Source organism: Pleurodeles waltl, chromosome 4_1, assembly GCF_031143425.1.
Source record: "Pleurodeles waltl isolate 20211129_DDA chromosome 4_1, aPleWal1.hap1.20221129, whole genome shotgun sequence".
Taxonomy (NCBI): domain Eukaryota; kingdom Metazoa; phylum Chordata; class Amphibia; order Caudata; family Salamandridae; genus Pleurodeles; species Pleurodeles waltl.
Genome location: NC_090442.1, coordinates 349922943 through 349945279, shown reverse-complemented (window position 1 = coordinate 349945279; position 22337 = coordinate 349922943).

Sequence of the window (22337 nt, the reverse complement as noted above, 5' to 3'; positions counted from 1 at the left end):
CAAAGACAGGAACCAATCAGGCTAACAGGATGCAGACTCTGTCAGGAACTAACATGAACAAGGCAAATGCACAGTGAGCAGACTCTGACTGGGAAAAGCTGGAACAACACTGTGGAAAATAAAAACTGTATTTGTGCTGTGGGCTGCAATGTTACACAATACCTCAAGGCCTGTGTTACACAAGTGATTTATACGGCAATGCACAACAAGGATATACATAAAATGGCAGCTTCTAAGCCATTCCAGGCAGCAGCAATGGCCGTGCAGGTTCCAATGGCTGGTCTGCATGGAAGTGCTCACAGGTGTGTGCAGCTTCAGTCTCTCACAAGTCCTGCAGGTGAGAATCAAGTTCAAAGGGCCAACAGAACCTTTCAAATGGGAAGCAATGGACAGGTGATTACAGGTCCTACAGACTACCAGGCAGTGCATTATCAGACATGAAGTCCATGCAGACAGATGAACTAGGACTATGGCCTCCATTCTAAAGAGGGAAACACACTGGAGTCAGAATGTGAGTCTGGGTATGTGTAGATGAAGGATTATCAGGATACAAATAGTCCAGTTACAGGGCCCCCTACAGAAGGTTGGGGAGAAAATGAAAACATGCCTGTGGCAGGACCTATAGCCTGGGATGGCATGCGCAGGGCATGTCTTTTGAGCAATGCTTGTCATACCTGGGGCACTCGTGCTATCCATCTGCAACTTACATGGACTTCTTGTCACACATGCTCCTTGCAGAGATAGCTGATATCACACTTACTGCTGTCAAGGGTCTGGTCATACATTTATGTTACCAATGTAATAGCACATCCACTTCCTCATGTATGAAGCAGTTTTTCAACTTATGATTGATGGTGTCTTATTTGTGTGCCATATGCTGCAATGAACCATGTTGCCAACATGGATGTGTGACATAGCTGTGCTACTATGATATTGACCTTCAAATGTGAAATGGACAGGATATATGTCATTTACACTGTGTGTGAAGTTGGGTGTACATTCATACACATCAAATGTGATGTGGCTTTTTCAGTATCCTAATCTGTATATCTGCAAGGATCCATGAGGCTAAACTCTGATAATGATTCCTAGGGATCATGTGATGCATAAATAATTACCCAGACCATGATTTAGTGAGGAATTGAGGTGTTTAATGACATATGGTAAGACAGTGGTGATGATGACTATAGTTAAAAGAAGTTTTGTACAATGTGTTGTCTCCAACGCAATCCTGCTGCAGTGTTTGGTAGTCCCCCTCATGTTGATGTACAGCATCCTCCTCTTCCTCCTCTTCAGGTATTTGTGGGTCTGGTTCATAGAGGGCAATTTTCCTCCTTACACATATGTTGTGCAGGATGGCACAGGTCAAAATGATCTTGCAGACCATTTCAGGTGAATATAAGAGGCTGCCTCCGGTGATGTCGAGGCACCTGAATCAGGATGCCAAAAGTCCTCTCTACTATGGTGCGTGTCCTCCGATGTGTCTCATTATAGGCATGCTCTGATGCTGTGCTTGGTTGGCAAATGGGGTCATGATCCATGGCTGGATCCCATATCCCTAATCAGCTGAAAGAGAAAATGAGTGAAAAAATGTTGATGTAGCTTGCACCATCATTATCACTTTGCATGGCAGTTGTTATCTTGTGTTGTCTGTGACTCATCTGTGTTTGTGTTATTGTGTGGAACCCTAGGCTTCTAGGATGTACCTAGCATTGGGTTGTTTAATTATCTAAACTTGTGTTTGGCTGATGGACCGGATATCAGCAGTATTTTTAAACACTTGCATTACATTGCGTACTCCAATGCATTATGTCATGTGAAAGAAGTGTCCATGTGTCTTCACTGGGGGTGACATGATACTTCAACACACAGAATCGATTCCACAGTGGTGGTAACACGGTTGCACTATGTGGCCTCAAGATCCCATCCAATTCAACATATGTAATAGCATGTGAAAAAACAACCATGAGGACCTTTGATCTGGCTAGGTGACTATGTACAACACATTTCCATAAGTTGGCAGCACTGAAGTGTTGACAATTGACAATGCAAAAATAACCCATGTGTGACAAGTTCTATGCAAACCTTTATTTGTGCCTCACTGAGTTGGCTCATGTGCAAACGTTTACCTAGACTACTGAACCTGCTCTAGGTAAGCTGGCTAACTTGGTTGTGGGGGTGGAGGTTTGATTGTCAGAAGGTCCATATGCCTCTACATCTGTCATGTATATGTGTAATTATCTCAATCCGTATGTATAGCATTGTGCATTTTGCAATAATGTCACATCAATATGTGTTCTTAGCACAGTCCACTTGCTTATTGGTAGCAGGCAATGTCACCCCAGGAGTGATGTCAGATGTTGGTACTGGCCCAATGATTCCATGTCACCTTCATTAGAGTCATCATCATCATGCTATGTGTCTCATGGTGTTTGACCTGCAGCGAAACACATTACACACCCCTTACACAGTACGTATTGCTTAGAAGGGTGTGTGATTGAGTGTTATTGATGTGATATTGAAAGATTCATCTTTCAAGTTGTACTGCCAGGTAAGACCATATTATTATCAATGGGTGGTTTTAAATTGGTCCCATTTGTCCATAGGTGTGTATCCCATTGGGTCAGGATATCAAACATGACTACCAGTGTCACAACCTCATTGTCTTCGTGGCCACGTGTCACTGTAGTGATGTATGTGTTGTGTGTCCTACAGGGTTGCTGTACAGTGTGTATATAACTAGGTTTCTGTACTTATCAACAAGTAGGCCATTTCCATGATGTCCATCCTGGAAGTGTTGATTGATGGTGCAGTGGCAGAAGATGGATGAATCACGTAAACTCCCAGGATACTTTGCCACAATGTCGGTGATCAATCCTTGGAGATCCACAAGGGCCTGCACATTGATGGAGTATGTGTGCTTCCTGTTGCGGTATAGATGCTTGGTTGCAGCAGGTGGCACAATCCGTACATGTGTACAGTCAATGGCACCAAGCACGTGTGGGAAGCTGTTGATTTGGTAGAAGCCCTGTTTGGTCTCCCGCTGCTTCTGCTGTGTGTTGGGGAAGCTGATGTGGCGGGCTGTGAGGGAGATGATGGCATCTAGTACCTTTGGTAGGAAGGCAGAGAATGAGGGTTGTGAGGCACCAGTTGTTTGAAAAGAGCCACTTGCCAACATGTGGAGGACAGCTAGCAGCTTGGTCTCTGGTGGAATGGTGTGGGGCGTCTGCAAGCTGGGTGCCAACTGTGGCTCAATATTGCGCAGCAGCTGCTGTATAGCTTGCCAGTTTAGTCTGTACCTCTGGATGATGTCATGTTCCCTGAGGCCCAGAAGGGTTGTCCTGGTCCGGAATATCCTCTCCTGCCTTCTGCGTTGCCTTTGGGGTCCTTGTTGGTGTGGTGGAAGCTGCTGCTGTTGGTCCTGTGCTCTGCGTCTTCGTGCATGCTGGATGAATAGCACCTCCATGTCGTCCTTTTTGAGCTCTGATGTTGCTTCTGTGTGTTTTCCTTAAGTACTGGTGTATTTGCCCCATTTTAACCCCTGCCCTGACCCAGGCATTAAATTTAGATGCAAATCGGGCGGTGCGTCATTTTTCAACTCCTCCTCCTATCCGTGTGGGATTTTTGAGCGGTTGGATAAATATGGCGCATGGGTGTTTATGTCATTTTTTGGACAGGGAACACCTACCTTGCATGTCATTAACGCAAGGTGGTTTCACGCATCCAGAAAATGACGCACACGGCGGAATGTTGACGTTTGCTGGGTCGGGCATCAAAGTATAAATATGGTGTTAGGCTTGCGCCAAATTTGCGTAAAAGAAAATTACGCAAATCTGGCGCAAGCACAGTATAAATATGCCCCTAAGTATCCTGGGTCAGTGCATGATGCCTTTGTCCGGAGGAATAGCAGCATGCCAAATGTGATGTCCCAACTACAGAGGCACATGGTGTGGCTAATAGGTGAGCCCTGGTTCCCACCCAGTATATGTTGGTGTATGCCTATGGTGTTGGCCATTTAGGGTAATGTGTGGCTAAATGTTGTACCTCAATATTTGCAGGTGACTCTGGTTACCCAAACCTATCATCGCTGCTGACCCCTGTGAGGAATGCCAGGACAATGGCAGAAGAACATTATAATGAGGCACGTGGGCGAACCAGAAGCATTATTGAAAGGACCTTTGGCATCCTGAAGGCCAGGTTTGGTGCGTCCATCTGACAGGTGGATCCCTGTGCTACTCACCCAAGAAGGTCGACCAGATAGTGGTGGCATGCTGCATGATGCACAACCTGGCCCTCAGATGCCATGTCCCTTTTCTGCAGGAGGAGGAGACTGGAGATACCCCTTTGTCAGCAGTGGACCCTGTGGACAGTCAGGATGAGGAGGCAGAGGATGAGGATATGGACAACAGAACATCTGTAATCCGTCAGTACTTCCAATGACACACAGGTGAGACAGTGCAACTTTCCATATCAATGACTTTGGTTGTATTCTGTGTGGCATTGGCATGCTGGTATTTCCCACTTCTATGCCCACTTACTGTTACCTCTAGCTATTCATTTTGCAGATGTTGGTGATTTCACAAATACTCCTGGTGTGATCACAACAGCCAGCTACAGGTCATTGATTCTATGCTCATTCTATGTACAGTTCATTTGCAATGGCTGTACCTGTTTCAATCAATACATATTTGAAATACATGACATACTCTAAAATGATTTTTATCGAAGGGTGTTTATTGTAGTGCTAATATATAGAGGGGGAAGTGCAATGGAATGGGGTGATGATGGAGGAAAGTCCAGGGTATTTTTTCAGTCTGTTTGTAGCACAGTTACATTGTCGAAGGGGACATAGGAAGGGGAGCAATGGCAGCTCAAGATGGACAGGGTGACTGAGTGTGACTCAAGGGGGACAATCAGGAGAGTCTTGTTTTCTGGTGGGGTCTTGGCAAGTGTACCTGGCTTCTGTCTGGATCTCAGGGAACGTTTGCGGGGTGGTTCACCTTCTGCAGGGGAGAGGTGCTGGTGACCTCTTGGTCCTGTGGCGGGGCCTCCTGGCCACTAGCGGCAGCTGACGTGGAAGGCTGTTCAGATGACTGGCTAGTGGTAGGGGCCCGCTGGTGTGACACTGCCTTCCTCATAATGTTGGCCATATCTGCAAGCACCCCTGCTACAGAGATCAGGGTGTTGTTGATGGCCTGCAAGTCCTCCCTGATCCCCTGGTCACTCCTGCAGCCACCTGTTCTACTGCACGTTCTTTAGGATCTGGCCCATCGTGTCCTGGGAATGATGATAGGCTCCCAGGATCTCAAAGAGAGCCTCCTGGAGAGTCACTTCCCTGGTCCTGTCCTCCCCCTGGTGCACAGCAGTCCTCCCAGTGTCCCTGTTGGCCTGTGATTCCGTACCCTGAACTGTGTGCCCACTGCCACAGACCCCAGGTCCTTGATTGTCTTGTGTGTTAAGTGTGGCCTGGATTCCCTGTACAGGTGGGCACACTGCTGATTGACGTGTCCTGAGGACAGAGGTTTAGGTACACTGGGTGGGTGCTGTGGTGTTGTTTCCTGATAGAGGCTCTTTGGAACCAGCTGTCCAGTGGTCCCTGATGGGCCAGGTAGATAGTCCAGATCCTGAAGACCAGAGATACTGTCATCACTGTGGGTCTCTTCAGTTGGGGGACTGGATAGTGCTGGCACCTCTTCTCCGGTGACATTGGCTGGGGTACCAGTTGGGATGTAAACGATGTGTTATGGTTAATGTGTATGACATATTGTACATCCCTAGCTTCCCCTCTATGGTTGGTGTTGCCCTGCCACCTTTTACTTGTGTATGTTGGTGTATGGTGGGATTGTTAGTTCTCTAAGCCGTGCATGCTTTAGTGATGAGTGTCCATGCAGGGCTGTGAGAGGTGTCCATGCATTGGTACAGCATGCAGGGCTTGGCATTGGGATTAGAGAGATGTGACGGTGAAGTGTGTGGGATGTAGTAGAGTGATGGGAGTGAGGGTATGTGATGGCATGCATGTAGGAGGTGATAATTGCAGAAAGTTGACTTACCAGAGTCCAGTCCTCCTTTGACTCCAGCCAAGCCCTAAGAATGCAGCATTGCCAAGACTTGCTCCTCCCATGCTCTGAGTTGTGTTGGAGGAGGAGAGGGTCCACCGCCAGTCCTCTGGATAGCTAGCTGGTGTCTTGCTGCTATGGAATGTACCTTCCCCCATAGGTTGTTCGACCTCTTCCAGATGTCGTCCCTTGTTCTGGGGTGCTGTCCAAAGGCATTGACGCTATCCACGATATCTCCACCATAGCTCCATGTTCCTGGCCATCGATATCTGCTGCACCTGTGCTCCAAATAGCTGTGGCTCTACCCTGATAATTTCCTCCACCACGACCCTTAACTCTTCCTCAGTGAAACAAGGGTGCCTTTGTGGTGCCATGGGTATTTTGTGATGTGTGTTGGTGAGGGTGTGTTGGGTAATGTGTTGGGCTGTGTGAGAGGGATGTATGTGTGTATGTGGTGAGTATATGTAGTTGTGTCAGTGGTCTTGTTGTCAGTCTCGTGCCAATGATTTGTAATGGTAAAAGGTTGTGGATAATGTGGGTGGGTGTTTTATAGTGGTGTGGGTGTGTGGGTGTGGTGTGTGTATGGGTGTCAGGTGTGTGTTGTTTGAATTGTCCAATGTGGTGTTGTTTTGTCTGTGGGTGTCCATTGTGAGCGCAGTGGTATGTACCACCAATGGTTTACAGCCGTCGAATGTCCGCTGTAGTGATTCGTTGGTCATAATGTGGTGGCCGTTGTTTTGTTGTGGTGGTGTAACAGTGTGGGTTTTGATACCGCCACTTTATCACTGACCTTTGGTCTGGCGAACTTGTGTCTGTGGCAGTCTAAGAAAGCTATTCTCTATAGTCTGAAGAGTTGAATAGTCAGTGAAAACCCACATCCCTGCACCATAAGTAGCAGCTGAAGAAGATCTAGCTTTATAAGCAGCAATGGCAGCATCTAATGGCAAGGATCTCAACTTGGTAGCAAATTTAAATAGAGCAGCTAAAGATTTATATAAGTGCACTACCCTAACACCTGTCAGATGTTTCCACAACCTAGCTTTGACAAACGGGATCCCAAAATATGTGAAAGTCAGAACACACTTAAGGGGAACCCCAGAAATGTGAAAGAAAGGTATTTTGCTTTGAGGTTGACCACACACCATAACAAAGGATTTAGGTGTATTGGTAGAGCACCCCAAGTCAGACATAAAAGTCACAAATCTCTCTAAAGGGTTTTGCAGCCCCTGTCCAGTTCTGGCCATTATAACACAGTCATCGGCATACAATAACACTGGCAGTAACCTCTCTCCCACCCGTGGTGAATCTCCTTGTACCTCACACAGACTCCAAGCCAGCCCATGAATGGAGAAGCTAAAGGGAAAAGACACCAGCACAGAGCCCTGCCTAAAGCCTTTTTTAATTTTGAATGGAATTGAACATTCTCCACCAGCCTTAAACCTTACACACACCTCAAAATCCTCATGAATTTGACTGAGCAGGGTTACTATCCCTGGGTCAGCACCCTTTTTAATTAGCATGTCCCACAGACGTCCCCTTATGATGTTATCAAAAGCTGCAGTAGGATACATAAATGCCAAAAATATATATAATTGGTTGGCTACCACATATTTATTAATTAACAAATTTAAGTTCAGACACTGGTCATTTGTTCCAAGGCGTTATCTAAAGCCAAACTGACCAGGTGCTGAAATATTATGATCGCTTTCCCTAGCTTCCAGGTGACCAAATAATATAGGCCCAAATACCTTAGCAGTGGGATCAATTAGGGATATAGGGCGATAATGTTTATGATCACCCCTAGCACCCTTTTTAAAAATCAGTACAATTGAAGCTTTGGACCAGCACTTTGGAGGACTAATGGTGATGGCACTCTATAAAACGTTGACCAGAATATGGGCCCAGAGTGTAAGATTGCTCTAAAAAAACACAATAAGGACCCCATCTGGTCCAGGTTCTTTGTTAGGTCGACTTCATTCTACGGCAGACACAACATCCTTTAGGGATTTTGTTAGCTGCCTTTGCCACACGGTTTAAAAACCTCTGAGGAATTAGCATAACAAATCTTTGGTGAAATTTGGGAATCATATAACACTGAAAAAAGAGCTCCACCCAGGCACATTCAGTAATTGTTGCATATGTCCTAGTTACATGGCTGTTTGAAAAAAAGGGGCATTCATTACTTACCAAAACATAGATGTATATTTGCAGACACAGGCAGAACTTAGTTTTTTACAGGTCTCTCTGCTAATCTGTTCTTTCCTCTCATCCACTGTTTCTCTAGAATGCTTTCTGATCTTCCTGATCTGCCCTGTGTCTCTTGGGCAGGGTTTTAAGGTTTGTAACAAGTTTCTATGTGCATGAGAACAGGCTGCGTTAAACCATTTCATTCTCCTAGAGGATCGCTGTTTTTGAATTACTATGAGTAATTCAGCTGTCTTTTTACTTATTCCCCAAAACGTCTCAATGACATCAGCAGGGTCAGTGCCAATGCTTAGGCACAGCTTAAAAGCACCCTTTCACTCCTCAGGAGTGATACTAGAAATGCCTCCGGACTATCACCACTCAATTTGAGATGTAGCCCATTGTTTGCAGTGTACTGGATCGGGGTGAGCCTCAGACTTTGTTGCCATAGGAAACTTTACAGTTTTCCAGGAGACAGAGTTCCAGCAGGTTATGATTGCTGATTGGATGTACCTTAATAGAGAACTTACACACCCTACCAGCCCAGAGTTTAGAAAGTAAAATAAAATCAGTCATATAACCATTGCCTCTGCCTGTGAATGTAACCTGCTCAAGGATCTCTTGAGGAGGGGGCAGATCTATCAATATGAGGAGTTCATATGTCACTAACAATTTGTTCATGATGCGGCCACAAGGGTTATGCTCAAAATGGAAATAATCATAAAAGTCATCAATCCCTATTCCATATACCTTGTCATTAGAGACAGTGCATAGTCTATGATTAAAATCCCCCCACCCCCATATTATAACATTGCCAACTGCCAGCCCAGCCAAAGTCACATCAATTGCGTTTTTAAGAGAGGCAACAACAGTAACATTGTTTTTGTCAACTTTATTATTATAAAAAATTATCAGAACTATCAAAGGCAACTCTACATTTGTAAAGCAAATAATTTGAAAAAAGTCACATCTCAATAAACCTTCCCAATTTTGGATGGAAATGTGGTGCAGAGTTAAGAGGCCGCCGCTGTCTTGCCCTGAATGTGATGGGGTCGCTGGAGTGTGTATTGAGAAAACATAATTTTTGTGCACATTTGTGTGGGACCAGGTCTACTGAAGCAGACTGCTTGGTGGTTTGACACATATCTGACCCAATTATCATCAGCCAATTTTTTACTAATCCCTTTAATATTCCAATAAAGGACATGCACTCTATTGCGGATATTGCAGCACTGAGTTACAGATGGGTTGAAATTACCATCCAATAGCGGGTCATTGCCCTGCAGGGGTTCATCCCCCTCAATTGGCTGATCCATAAAAGTATCAGCCCTCTTGAGTGAAATACTATTAGTTTGGCAGTTCAATGGGCTGGAATGTGAAATGGAGGGGTCAGGTGGTGCATTTGGACTATGTGCCTCAGCCAAGATACCGTGACCGCGGCGGTATACCTTTACGGGTATTATGACCCACACAGAGAAATCTGCCACTATAAAGACATATAAACAAGTCCACCAGACCAAATGTCAGTGATGAAGTGGCGGTACCAAAACCCACACCATTACGCCAACAGAAATACGCCCACAGTATCAGGACACATGAATCACCGCAGCAGTCTTTCAACCACGGTAAACCATTGGCAGTACACACTGCTGCGCTCAAAATACACAAACACTAACAAAACTACACCACATTGGACAATTCAAACTGCACACACCTGACACACATACACACAACACACCCACACACCCACAACACTATAAAACACCATCACCCATACACCATCCACGCACTTCACAGCACACACCCCAACACAGCACCCCACACACCTTCACACATACCACTCACACGACAACCATGGCACCCCAAAAACACCCCAGGTTTTCAGAGGAGGAGCTAAGGGTCATGGTGGAGGAAATCATCCGGGTAGAGCCACAGCTATTCGGATCACAGGTGAAGCAGACGTTCATTGCAAGGAAAATGGAGCTATTGCGGACAGTCGTGGACAGAGTCAATGCCGTGGGACAGCACCCCAGAACAAGGGATGACATCAGGAAGAGGTGGAACGACCTACGGGGGAAGGTGCTTTCCATGATAGCAAGACACCAGGTAGTTGTACAGAGGACTGGCGGTGGACCACCGCCTCTTCCCAAAACTAAAAAACATGGGAGGAGAAAGTCTTGGCACTCATGCATCCTGAGGGCCTTGCAGGAGTAGCAGGAGGACTGGACTCTGGTAAGTGAAATCTTTACTTTTATATCTACCACCCTACCTGCATGGCATCACAAACTCCTACCCCTACCCTCACCCCATCACTCCACCACCTCACATATACCCAACTACCACAACCTACCCATCCCACACCAATGCATGGACACCCATCACAGACCTGCATGGACACCCATCACTAAAGCATGCACATTAGAGAGAATCACCTAGCCCACAAAATCACCGCTCACACAAGGCAAAGCTGACAGGGCAATCACAACCATACAGGAATACACACCCATGCACATGATGGCAAATGCAGATACAATAACACTGCATTTACATCCTCACAGGACCCCCACTCAACATCACCGAAGAGGAGGTGCCACCAACATCCAGCCCCCCCAGAAGAGGCCCACAGTGATGACAGCAGCTCTGCACGCCTGGATCACGATGATCAACCTGGCCCATCAGGGACCTCTGGACAGCCAGTTACCCTGCCACAGTCCCAACCCACCACAGAGCTACCCCCTCAGGAAACACCTGCACAGCACCCACCCAGCGGGCCCATACCTCTGTCCCCAGGAAACGTCAATCAGCAGTGTGTCCACCACTAGAGGGACCCCAGGCAAACCCAAGACAATCAGAGACCTGGAGTCAGTGGGCACACGGTTCAGGGGACAGAGGCACAGGACAACAAGGAAGCTGGGAGGATTGCTGTGCAACAGGGGGAGGACAGGCCCAGGGAACCCACCCTCCACGAGGCACTTGCAGGGATCCTGGGAGCATACCATCATTCCCTGGAGACCTTGGGCCAGATACTGGCCAAGTTGCAGGAGACCCAGTGGCTGCAGGAGGGACAGTACATGGGGATCAGGGAGGACCTCAAACACATCCACACCATCCTGGTCACCATTGCAGGGGTGCTGGCTGACATGGCCAACACCATCAGGGAGGCAGTGGCACACCAACGGGCCCCTGGCACTAGCCAAACCAAAGAACAGCCTCCACCTCCTCCGGCGCTAGTGGACAGGAGGCCCCCCCACAGTACCAACAGGCCACCAGCACCCCACCCACCCCCTGCAGAAGGAGAACCACCCCGCAAAAAGGTCCCTGCGATCCAGGCAGAAGCCAGAGAACATTGCCAAGACCCCTGCCAGGAAATAAGACTCTCCTGAATGTCACCCTTGTGTCCCACTTTGTCACCCTGTCCACCTTGAACTGCCATTGCTCCCCTTCCTATGCCCCCTTGGACAATGCACCTGTGATACAAAGAGACTGGATTCTATCTGGACATTCCTCCACCTTCACCCCAGCCCATTGCACACCCCCCTCCACCTCTTAGCACTTAAATAAACACCCTTGGAACAAATACAACTATGGAGTCTGTCAATTAATTGAAACATGTATTAGTTCAATAAGCTGTGAACATTTCAAATCATATGTACAGTTATTTATATATACGTTGGTATGACCTGTAGTGGGCAACACTAAACACACCAGGAGCCAGAGTGGGCCACAGAGATCTGAAAATAGAGATGCCAAAGGGTACAGTAAGTGGCCATAGACATAGGGAAATCAGGCTGCCATGTCCAATGTCAAACACAAAACTGCAATGGAAAGTGAAGTTACAGTGTCTTACCTGTGTGTCACTGGAAGTACTGTTGTATGAGTGAGCGTCTGTTGTCCACATCTGCTTCCTCTGCCTCCTCCTCCTCACTGTCCATAGGCTCCACTGCTGCCACAAGTGGCAGGCTCATCTTCCTGGAGAAAAGGCACCTGGCATCTCAAGGCCAGGTTGTGCAACATGCAACATGAAACGATGATCTGGCACACCTCCTTGGGTGAGTAGTACAGGGATCCACCTGTCAGATGGAGACACCAGAACCTGGCCTTCAGGAGGCCAAAGGTTCTTTCAATGATCCTCCTTGTTCGCCCATGTGCCTCATTGTAACGTTCCTCTGCCCTTGTCCTGGAATTCCTCACTGGGGTCAGTATCCATGAGAGGTTGGGGTAACCAGAGTCACCTGCAAATATTCGAGGGATACCTGATAGACAGACACTCACCCTTAGGGACAACCCCACACCCATAAACCTAAATCAACTGGGTGGGGACCATGGGCTTACCTATTAGCTACACCCGGTGCCTCTGGAGTTGAGACATCACATATGGAATGCTGCTATTCCTCAAGATAAAGGCATCATGCAGAGCCAGCATACTTGGCGTTCACATGGGAGATGTACTGGTCCGACAAACACACCATCTGCACATTCAGAGAGTGATAGCTTTTTCTATTCCTGAACACTTGTTCATTCCTCTGGGGGGGACAAATGCTACATGTGTCCCATCAATAGCACCAATGATGTTGGGGATATGTCCCAGGGCATAGAAGTCAGCTTTCATTGTGGCCAAATCCTCCACCTGGGGGAATACAATGTAGCTGCGCATGTGTTTCAGCAGGGCAGACAACACTCTGGTCAACACGTTTGGGAATATAGGCTGTGACATTCCTGAAGCCATGGCCAATGTCGCTTGGAATGAACCACTTGCCAGGAAATGGAGCACTGACAGGACCTGCACAACAGGAGGGATACCTGTGGGCTGGCGGATAGCTGAAATCAGGTCTGGCTCCAATTGGGCACAAAGTTCTTGGATTGTGGCCCTATCAAGTCTGTAGGTTAGGATAATGTTTCTGTCCTCCATTGTCGCCAGGTCCACCCGGGGTCTGTACATTGGAGGATGTCTCCATCTCATATTCATCCTCAGCGGTTGAAGTCTAGGGAGAAAAACGGTGAGCAGAAGGTCATATTCACACATCTATTAAAATAATGATGCATCTCTTCCTTAACAGACACAGTATGTGAATTTGAGAGTCAGTTGATGTGCCAATGTCTGCTGTGATGCAGTTAGGTGCCAAGCCATGTGCCCCCCTGAAATGACAGCTGCCTGACCTCTGTGGAGAGACAAGTGGAAATGAGGTAATTCCACTGGTGTTGTGCTCCGTAGCGGTCGGCGGTCGATGACCACTATGCAACTTCGCATTGGTTAACATTGGGCTCTATGGGTTCCAGGAGTCAGTGGCGATGTATGCCGGCGGTGACGGTACGCACCGCTGTGGACGTGACTGCCATTTTGTATATGTTTACTCACTTGCTACCTGACCTTCAGCAGGAGAGGACCTGCACTGCAAGTGCTGCTGTGACCTGTGTTGGAAGAGACAATGGCTTAAGTGTCTGGGGAAAGGGCCCCTGCCTTCACTTCGGAGGAGTTGGAGAGAATGGTGGATGGGGTCCTACCCCAGTACACTTTACTCTATGGTCCTCCACACAAACAGGTGAGTACACTGTGAGTATGATGCGTGGGCCATGAATGTATGGAGTGCTGTGTGTGTCAGCCTCATGTAGGGGGGGCCAAGGGGTCCTGGGCAGAGTGCTGCATGTATGGTGGTCAATGTATGTGCGTAAGGGGATAGGAGGGAACTGGTGGGCCATGAGTATGACAGTCCAGACAGTATGACTAATCCTTTTTCAGCTGTCTTTTCCCTGCAGGTCAGCGCCCATCAGAAAAAGGGTATTTGGTGAGCCATCACCAAGGAGGTGTGGACCCTGGGGGTCTTTGACAGGCGGAGCATCCACTGTCGTAAACGGTGGGAGGACCTGCGCCGCTGGGCAAGGAAGATGGCCCATCAAATTATGAACCACCATTCTGCCGCCAGTTCCGGGGCAGGAACCCCAGCCACACAAAGCCAGGCGGAAATGAAACAAATAGAAGGAAAGACTCACCGGAGTTCCACAAAACGTGCAGCAGCAGCCATGGACAGAGAGCTGCTGATCATGCCAGCCTTGCTCCTTGCCATATACCTACATGACCGAGACCGCCGACGAAGATGACAACGGTAAGTACCGCAACCTACGACACAAGGGAGGAAAGGGCACAGTTACATACCCACCCACTCCACCCACTCTGCAATGCCCCCCAACCCTTCCCAGCAGCACAAGTCATACACCCCACACCAAGAGGTGCGTACCCGACCGAAGGCCACTGCAACTTGACCATAGTACATACAATAGCCCCACACCCATAAAAAATTCAAACAAACACCAGAGTGGAACTGCGTGCAGGGAACTGCATGCAGCCCAAACAAAGGCCATACAGAAACTTTAATTAGTAGCTCACTGAGCTAAACAGTGCCAACAGGGCCAATGGCCAGTCCATAAAATTCAAATTGTCCTTGGCCACAACTGGCCACACCTGACTCCCACAAGTGCTGGGTACTCCACAGAACGGGGCACCATATGGCGATCCATGCACCTCACGTAAGTGGGGCTGGGGGGATTTTCAACGGGGTGGGACTTTGACTTGCATGAGGAGGTTGGAGGGGGGTGGGCTTTTCCTTTGAAGGGGGTGGGGGCTGTTTTGCTCGGGTGGAGCTGGATGGCCTAGGCTCTGAGCAGGCCTTCTTCTTCACCGGGGAAGGGGCACAGGAATGGGAACGCTGGACCGTGGTGGACTGTGATGTGGAAGGAGCAGAAAGGGCAAGGAGGTGGGCACGTTTGGGGACAAGACGGGGTGGGCCAGTGGGTTGGAACAGGTCTGCATGGGAGAGGAAAAGTTTCTTGGGAGCAATTGGGGTGGGCGTGGATGAGGACGTGGGAGTGGAGGCAGAGGGAGTTGATGTATGGGGTGTAGGTGTGCGTGTAGTGTGTGCAGGTGACTGCTCAGTATGCTTTGGTGTGGTAGATGTCTGATGGGTGGGTGTCTTGGTGCGCTTGTGTGTTTTGGGAGGTGGGGCGGTGGACACAGTGGGAGAAGACTCACAGCTAGTGTGGATGTATGTTGGGTGGGTGTCTGCACGTCTGGTGAGTGTGCTGCATGTGTCAACTACAGTAGAGGTGGTGAGTGCAGGTGTGGTGTATGGGGTGCATGTATGGCTGTCTGCTATAGTGGTGAGTGCAGGAAGAGGAGCAGTAACAGTGAGTGGAGGTGCAGTGCATGAGGGTGTGGATGTAGAGTGGACAGACAGGGAGGCCGAAGAGGTGGGCACACTGGGGGAAGTGGACGTTGTTGTGTGTGCAGGTGTCTGTTGGCTGTGTGAATGCTTGTGGTGGGAAGTGTGGTGCTTGTGTTTTGAAGTGTGCTTCTTGTGTGTTGATGTGCCTGTAAGCGGGTCTGATTGTGTGCTTTGGACGGGTAAAGGGAGTGGGGTGCTGGAAGGGGTAGAGGAGGTTGGAGGGGGGGAACGGAATGGCCAGGGAAACCGGCTGCCGTCCAAGAGGAGGCCAGAGCCTGAAAAGATCTCTGTAGGGCAGACACGGCACTGTGAATGCCATCCAGATAGGCATCGGTCTGCTGCATCTCTGATGCCAGACCCTGGATGGCATTGACAATTGCTGTCTGCCCTACAGAGATGGTTCTCAGGAGATCAATAGCCTCCTCTGTGAGGGCAGCAGGGCTGACTGGGGCATGGGAGGAGGTGCCTGGGGTGAAGGAGAGGCCCACCTTTCTGGGTGGGCGGGCACAGGCAACTCGGTGAGGAGCAGAAGGGAAGGCGGTGATGGAATGGGGGTGGCAGAAGATCTTACGGTAGTGATGTGTCCACTAGGGTCCACCACCGCCAGAGGACCCCCATCAGAGGAGGTCTCAGAGTCACTACCTCCTGTGGTAGTAGCCTCCCCAGTGGAAGTCTCCTTGCCCTCCCACCCACTGGTCCCCTGGGCATCTGTTGTCTCTGCCTCGGAGGATCCGTGGGCCGCTGCTTCCCCACTTGCCGATGCCTCAGCTCCCTCGCCTGATGTTGATGCTGTACCACACCAACACAGAAGAACAGGGATGGGGAGACAAAACAGGTGAGACACTTGTAAATAGCTGAATGCTGATACACAATGGCCAGACATACACCCACCCAGCAGACACACCCAACAGGCAGCACCATGCACTGTGCCCATGGCCATGCCCCTACTACTGAGCAGAATACTGACCTACACCCATCCCCTGAAATAGTAGTGGAGCTGAGGTAGGTGAAACCTGACAGGGACACCCCTACACCCTTTGGGGAACATACAGTAGATGCACACCAGTCAAATTCCCTGCTCTAAGCAGCATGAGCCCTATTGCACACACACTCATCCTTCCAGACTGAAGTATGGTCTGTGAGTCCTCACCCCCTTGTGACTGCTGTGCAGCCTTCAAGCGCCCGTCCAGATCTGGGTACGCCACCGTCAGGATCCGACGCATGAGGGAGGTCAGTGCCCGATGGGCACCCCTTCCACGTTGGGAGGACTTCCCCAGCTGGGCCTCAGTGATCTTTCGTGCCCAGCGCCGCAGGTCCCCCCACCTCTTTCGACAGTGGGTGCTCCGCCGGTTGTAGACCCCCAGGGTCCGTACCTCCTTGGCAATGGCATGCCAATGTGCCCTCTTCTGGTGGACGCTGACCTAGTAAAGTGACACAGAAATGGAACACAGAGGTCAGGCACTTGCACGATGGGAACAGCTGGCAGATTGTCAAACATAGGACTGACAGTACTCTCAGACATGCAGGACAGTGGCACGCAGGATTCCATGCACCATGGCCCATCCTGGCTCACTGGAGCACACATATGTGCAATCCACTCAATCCATTACTCATACAGTGCCCCCCAAACCCAGACTCACCTGTACCTCTGGCCGCCCGTAGAGTCTGTTGTACAGGGGCAGGACCCCTTCCACTAGCTTCCCCAGTTTTTCCTGGGTGAAGGCCGGGGCCCTTTCCCCTGCACCACGTGGAACATCCATAGCCAGAGGCAGGTGACAGCAGTACACAGAGTGGAGTACCTGTCTGCACGAGATCAGGGAGTCAAGTGATCAAACGATGATGAACGCACATACGTTCCACGGCGGCATGCACCGTCACCGCTGGAGGCGATCATGATACGCCAGGATTCCCCATTGGCATCCATGTTAGCCAATGAGGGTGCGAACAGCGGTCAACGCCGCCGTACGCTGTGACGTCACCCCTAGCGGTATGAGGTCACTTCTACAACGTAGAGACAGAACTACAGTGGACAGACATTTTTCCATCACCTACGCATCTTGAAATTCATACTACTCACAATGCAGGGCCTACTAGCCACATGAAGCACCTAGGCCTCTATCCATGATTTACACTGTTCCCTCCTAGTGATGTACATGTACATCTGTCAGGTTGCAGTTATTGTACAGACATTACTATGAACAATGCACTGCATGTATTTAGCAAATATGCCAATGTATGTGTGCACATCATTCCTTTTTGTAACCCCTCATAGGTACCAACCCTTGTGACGAGGAAGGGCACCATTGTTGTACAGACCACTTGTTGATATGGGGACCATGGTGGAGCGTCAGATCATTATCACTTACAGACTCAGGACCTATGTGCAATACTGGATCCAGCACTGACTCCCGGAAATCGTAATCAGCATGCCAGTCCAACTGAGGTGCAGATGCTTTCCGCACTCCATTTCCTGGCCACAGGCTCATTTCAAGTGACAGTGGGCATAGGTGCTGGTTTCTCACAGCCAATGTTCAGCAGGTACTGACAAGATTTCTGAATGCATTCGTACAACATCTGCAATCCTATGTGCGATCCCCCAAAAGTGCTGACCTCCCTGCCATCAAGTCTGAATTCTGTGCCTTTGCAAACATTCCCCATGTCATAGGTGCCATTGATGGCACCAACATAGCTATCATCCCCCCAAGAGTGAGTGAACAGGTGTACAGAAACAGGAAGAACTTTCACTCCATGAACATCCAAATTGGTATGTACTGCAGACCAGTACATTTCCCATGTGAATGCCATGTTTCCGGGTTCAGTCCATGATTGATTTGTTTTGAGGAACAGTAGTGTGCCACAGAAGATGGAACAACTACAAGAGGACAGAGGGTGGATCATAGGTAAGTTTGCCTGTCACTAACTGACACATTGCAGAAAACCTGCCTGTCTGACTAAGGGACATTACAATGACGACTCTGTATTGACCCTTTTTCTAGGTGATTCTGGCTATCCAAACTTGCGTTGGCTCCTGACACGAGTGAGGAATCCCAGGACGGATGCAGGAAGAAATACAATGAGGCCCGTGGACGTACTAGGAGGGTGATAGAGCATACTACAGGTCTCCTGAAGGCTAGATTCAGGTGTCTGCGTATCTCTGGGGGTTCCCTGGCCTATGGGCCTGATAAGGTGTGTAGAATAGTGGTGGCCTGCTGCATGCTCCACAATGTGGCTGTGAGACATTCTATCTCCCTTTTGGAGGTGGAGGGTGCTATAGGTCCTGATCAGCTACCTCAGAGAGGTAGGAGAGTGATGGTGATAATGAGGAAGGGGAAGATGTCAATTCTAGGAACCAACTGATACAACTCTACTTCAAATGAATGTCTGAGACTTAAGCCTATAATTGTGGTTAGTGAATGATATTGTCAGTGTGCCATGTCATATAGTGGGGCTTGGTCATGATAGGTGAGACGTGGACCTCTTCTGCATGGCACTGACAGACAATATATGCACTCCCTCCTTGCCTAATTTGAAACACACATTACCACCACCAAGCACAAATTGACAATAAGGTTGTTCTCTGCCAGTTGCATCCATACTCCACTTTGATCAACATTGAAGACAGGGGACAGTGTTACAGGTGAGAAATGTGTTTTATTGGTTGAATACAGTGAATTGTGCTATATACAGTGATGGAAGCCATGAGGGTTGGGTGTCATCAAAGCCGACTTGGGGGCAGCCCTGTTGGATGTCATAGGTTGGTCCTATTTGTAGTATAGTACTTCAATTTGCCCTCAGCTAAGTGTTGTTGGTGAATGGGTGGGATGGTTGCTTTGCAGTAGTGGCAGTGTCAATTGTTGGAGTGGGGCTTGTTCTTAGCTGGGTTTCCAGTGCCATATCTTGGCCTGAGAGTACGTTTGGGTGCCTGCTGTGGAGCTTCTTGAGGTGGCATGGTTAGCCCTTGTGATTCCTGGGAGGGTATTTCCTGTGCTGTTTCAGCTGCTTGGGTCATCTGTTGCTGGTTGTCCAGGTCTGTTGTGGGGGCCTTTTGTCCAGTGTGGGTGTCTGACTGTTTGTTGACCAACTGCAGCAGTGCTCCAGCAATGGTGGCCATTGTGGCATTGTGCTCTTTCCACTGCTCCATGGCCTGTTGGTGTTGTTTCTGCTGCATCATCTGACTTTGCTCCAGGATGAACACAATCTGTGCCAACCTGTCTTGGGTATGTTGGTAGGCCCCCAATACCTCTGCAATGAAATCCTGGGCTGCTGCATCCATTCGGTGCCCTACCCCCTGACCCACTGTGGCACTTGAAGTTGCCCTAGCCCCTGTGCCTGTGTCCCCTGCACAGGTCTTGACGTGCCACTTGTACTGGGGCCCTCGCCTTCCTGCATGTTGGGAGTGGGAGACTGTGGCCTCTGTAGCTGTGTTCCACCTGTCTGTGCCCTGGGTACACTGGTGTGGGTATGCCTCCCCTGGCCTGCTGGTCTTGACTGGGTGTTAGGGGTGACAGTGGTTTCCTGGGTGGGGCTGCTGCATGGTGAGCATCCAGGGCTGTGTGAGGGGCCTGCCAGCTCATCAGTGTCCAGGGGTCCTTCCGCAAGGTCTTGTGATGTGCCTTTGTCTCCCTGGAGTGCTGCGGCACTCCTTGTCCCCTCCATTAGGGTTGCATTGGTGGTGGTGCCTGTTGGGGGACATAGACATGTCTGTTACATATGCCTGAGGGTTTGAGGTGTACAGAACTGTGTAATTGTGTGCTGCTGTGACTTTCAGTGGCCTTCCAGGGTGCCTTTGTGAGGTGGGCATTCCATTTAGTGGCAGTGGTGGGGATACATTGTGGTGGGGGGTATTATTCCATTGTGGGTACGTGCAGGGGTGGGTGGCTGTGCACAGCAGGAGTGATGTGGGCCTGTAGTGAGTTGTGGGTAATGCAGGGGGCCAGATGTGGTGGGTAATAGCTGGGTGGGGTGTGGGTGGGGTGGGGTGGTGCATGCATTGCAGATGTGTTGTATATGGGGTAATTGTAGATGACTCACCCGAGTCCATTCCTCCAGCGAGTCCAGTGAGTCCCTCTGGGTGCAGGATGGCGAGTACCTTCTCCTCCCAGTCGGTGTAGTCGGGTGGTGTTGGTGACGGTCCTCCCACCGTCTTCTGCACTGTGATGTGGTGCCTGGATGCCATGCCACAGACCTTCCCCCGCAGGTCATTCCATCTCTTGCGGATGTCGTCCCTGGTGCGTGGAATGTGTCCCACTGCATTCACCCTGTTGACAATGGTCTTCCACAGCTCCAATTTCTACGCGATGGGTGTGTGCTGCACCTTGGACCCTAATATTTGTGGCTCCACCTTCAGGATCTCGTCCACCATGGTCCTTAGCTCCCTTTCAGTGAAGCGTGGATTTTTGGGGGGGACATGGTGAGGGTGGTGGATGACGTCTGGACTGGGGACGGGGTATGGGCGCTCCTGTGTGGGTTGATATGCATGTCCTGTATGCTGGCGTTCGCTGTCTGGCTCTGGAGCTCTCCATCTTCTGGTCCTGGTTTCGTTGAAAGGGATTGTGGGGTGTGCCTGGGGGTGTTTTATGGGGTTCTGGATGTGTGTCAGGTATGTGGGTGATAGGCCTAGCCAATGTGTGCACTTGTTGCTGTTGAGTCCACTTGCCGACCGTGGCGGTCGCAGCCGCCAATGGTCACCCGGCCTCCACTGTCCGCCGAGGTGATTTGTGCATCATTATTTGGAGGGCGGGATGTGGGTGTGGTTGGCGGTGGCGGGCGGGGTGGGCCGGTATTCCCGCCGACAGGGTCCTGGAGCGGAGTGGTGGTCTGGGATTTTTTGTCAGGGTTGTGTTTTTCAATCATTATATTCCATTCGCCGCCACTGGCGGGATTCTGTTCACCGCCGACACGGCGGTCCGCAGTCTTTGCCGCCATGTTCATAATGACCGCCTTAGAGTAGATTTTGCACTGTGTACTAGGCAAAATGCCCTCCGGACCACCGCCATCAGGCCCTGTACATAAATGCTCTTAATACCAAATTCAAGCGTTAAGGCTGCCACCGATGCCAAGTTGTTACAGGAAACCAAGCATCATAAAATCCCCCCTTCTAGCTTATTTAAAAACTCCCATTTGGAGATCTCTGTATATTCTATGGCATACAAAAGGGTGGCAGGGATCTTCACTTGATAAATGGTCAGTAAATGTGTAAAATGGCACCGACTGACTGTATTATAAAAGGCCAACAAACCTTGTGCTTGAGAAAGAGCCTTACTGACATTATTATGTATATGATCTTGGTAGCTGAGTCAACAGGATAAGGTTTTTTCACAAAGAAGCAATACGTTTTTACATGCTCCAGCTTATGTTGACCCAGGGAACAAGAGAAATTAATTTGTTTACAAGATTTTTTCCCTAAAAATCATTCTATTTGAGACTTTGATGCATTCATTTTTAAATGCTGCCGCTCAGTGTAATAGTTTCAGGCAGCCAATCACCTACTTAGATCTATTAGGGTGATGTCATAACCACTATATCATCAACGTATAAAAGGCAGGAGTTCGGACGACCTCCAATTTTGGGTGCAAAGCCTTCAGTGTTCCCTAAGGTGAAAGGCAGATCATAGATATATAGTGAAAAATGCAGCGGACCTAGCTGACAACCCTACTTTAATGCATTTTTTGTGAGGAATTCTGAAGACGGACCCTGCTCTACACCTAAAAGAACATTACACCAAGTGGAAGAGTGCAAGTCTATGACCAAACATAATGGGTTTGCCGGGACATCCAACTTAAATGGTTTCTTCCACAGGATCTTATGATCCACTCTGTCAAAGGCTGTTGAGGAGTCTATAAATGCAGCATATACCACTCCACCCCTGATCTGCACGTAT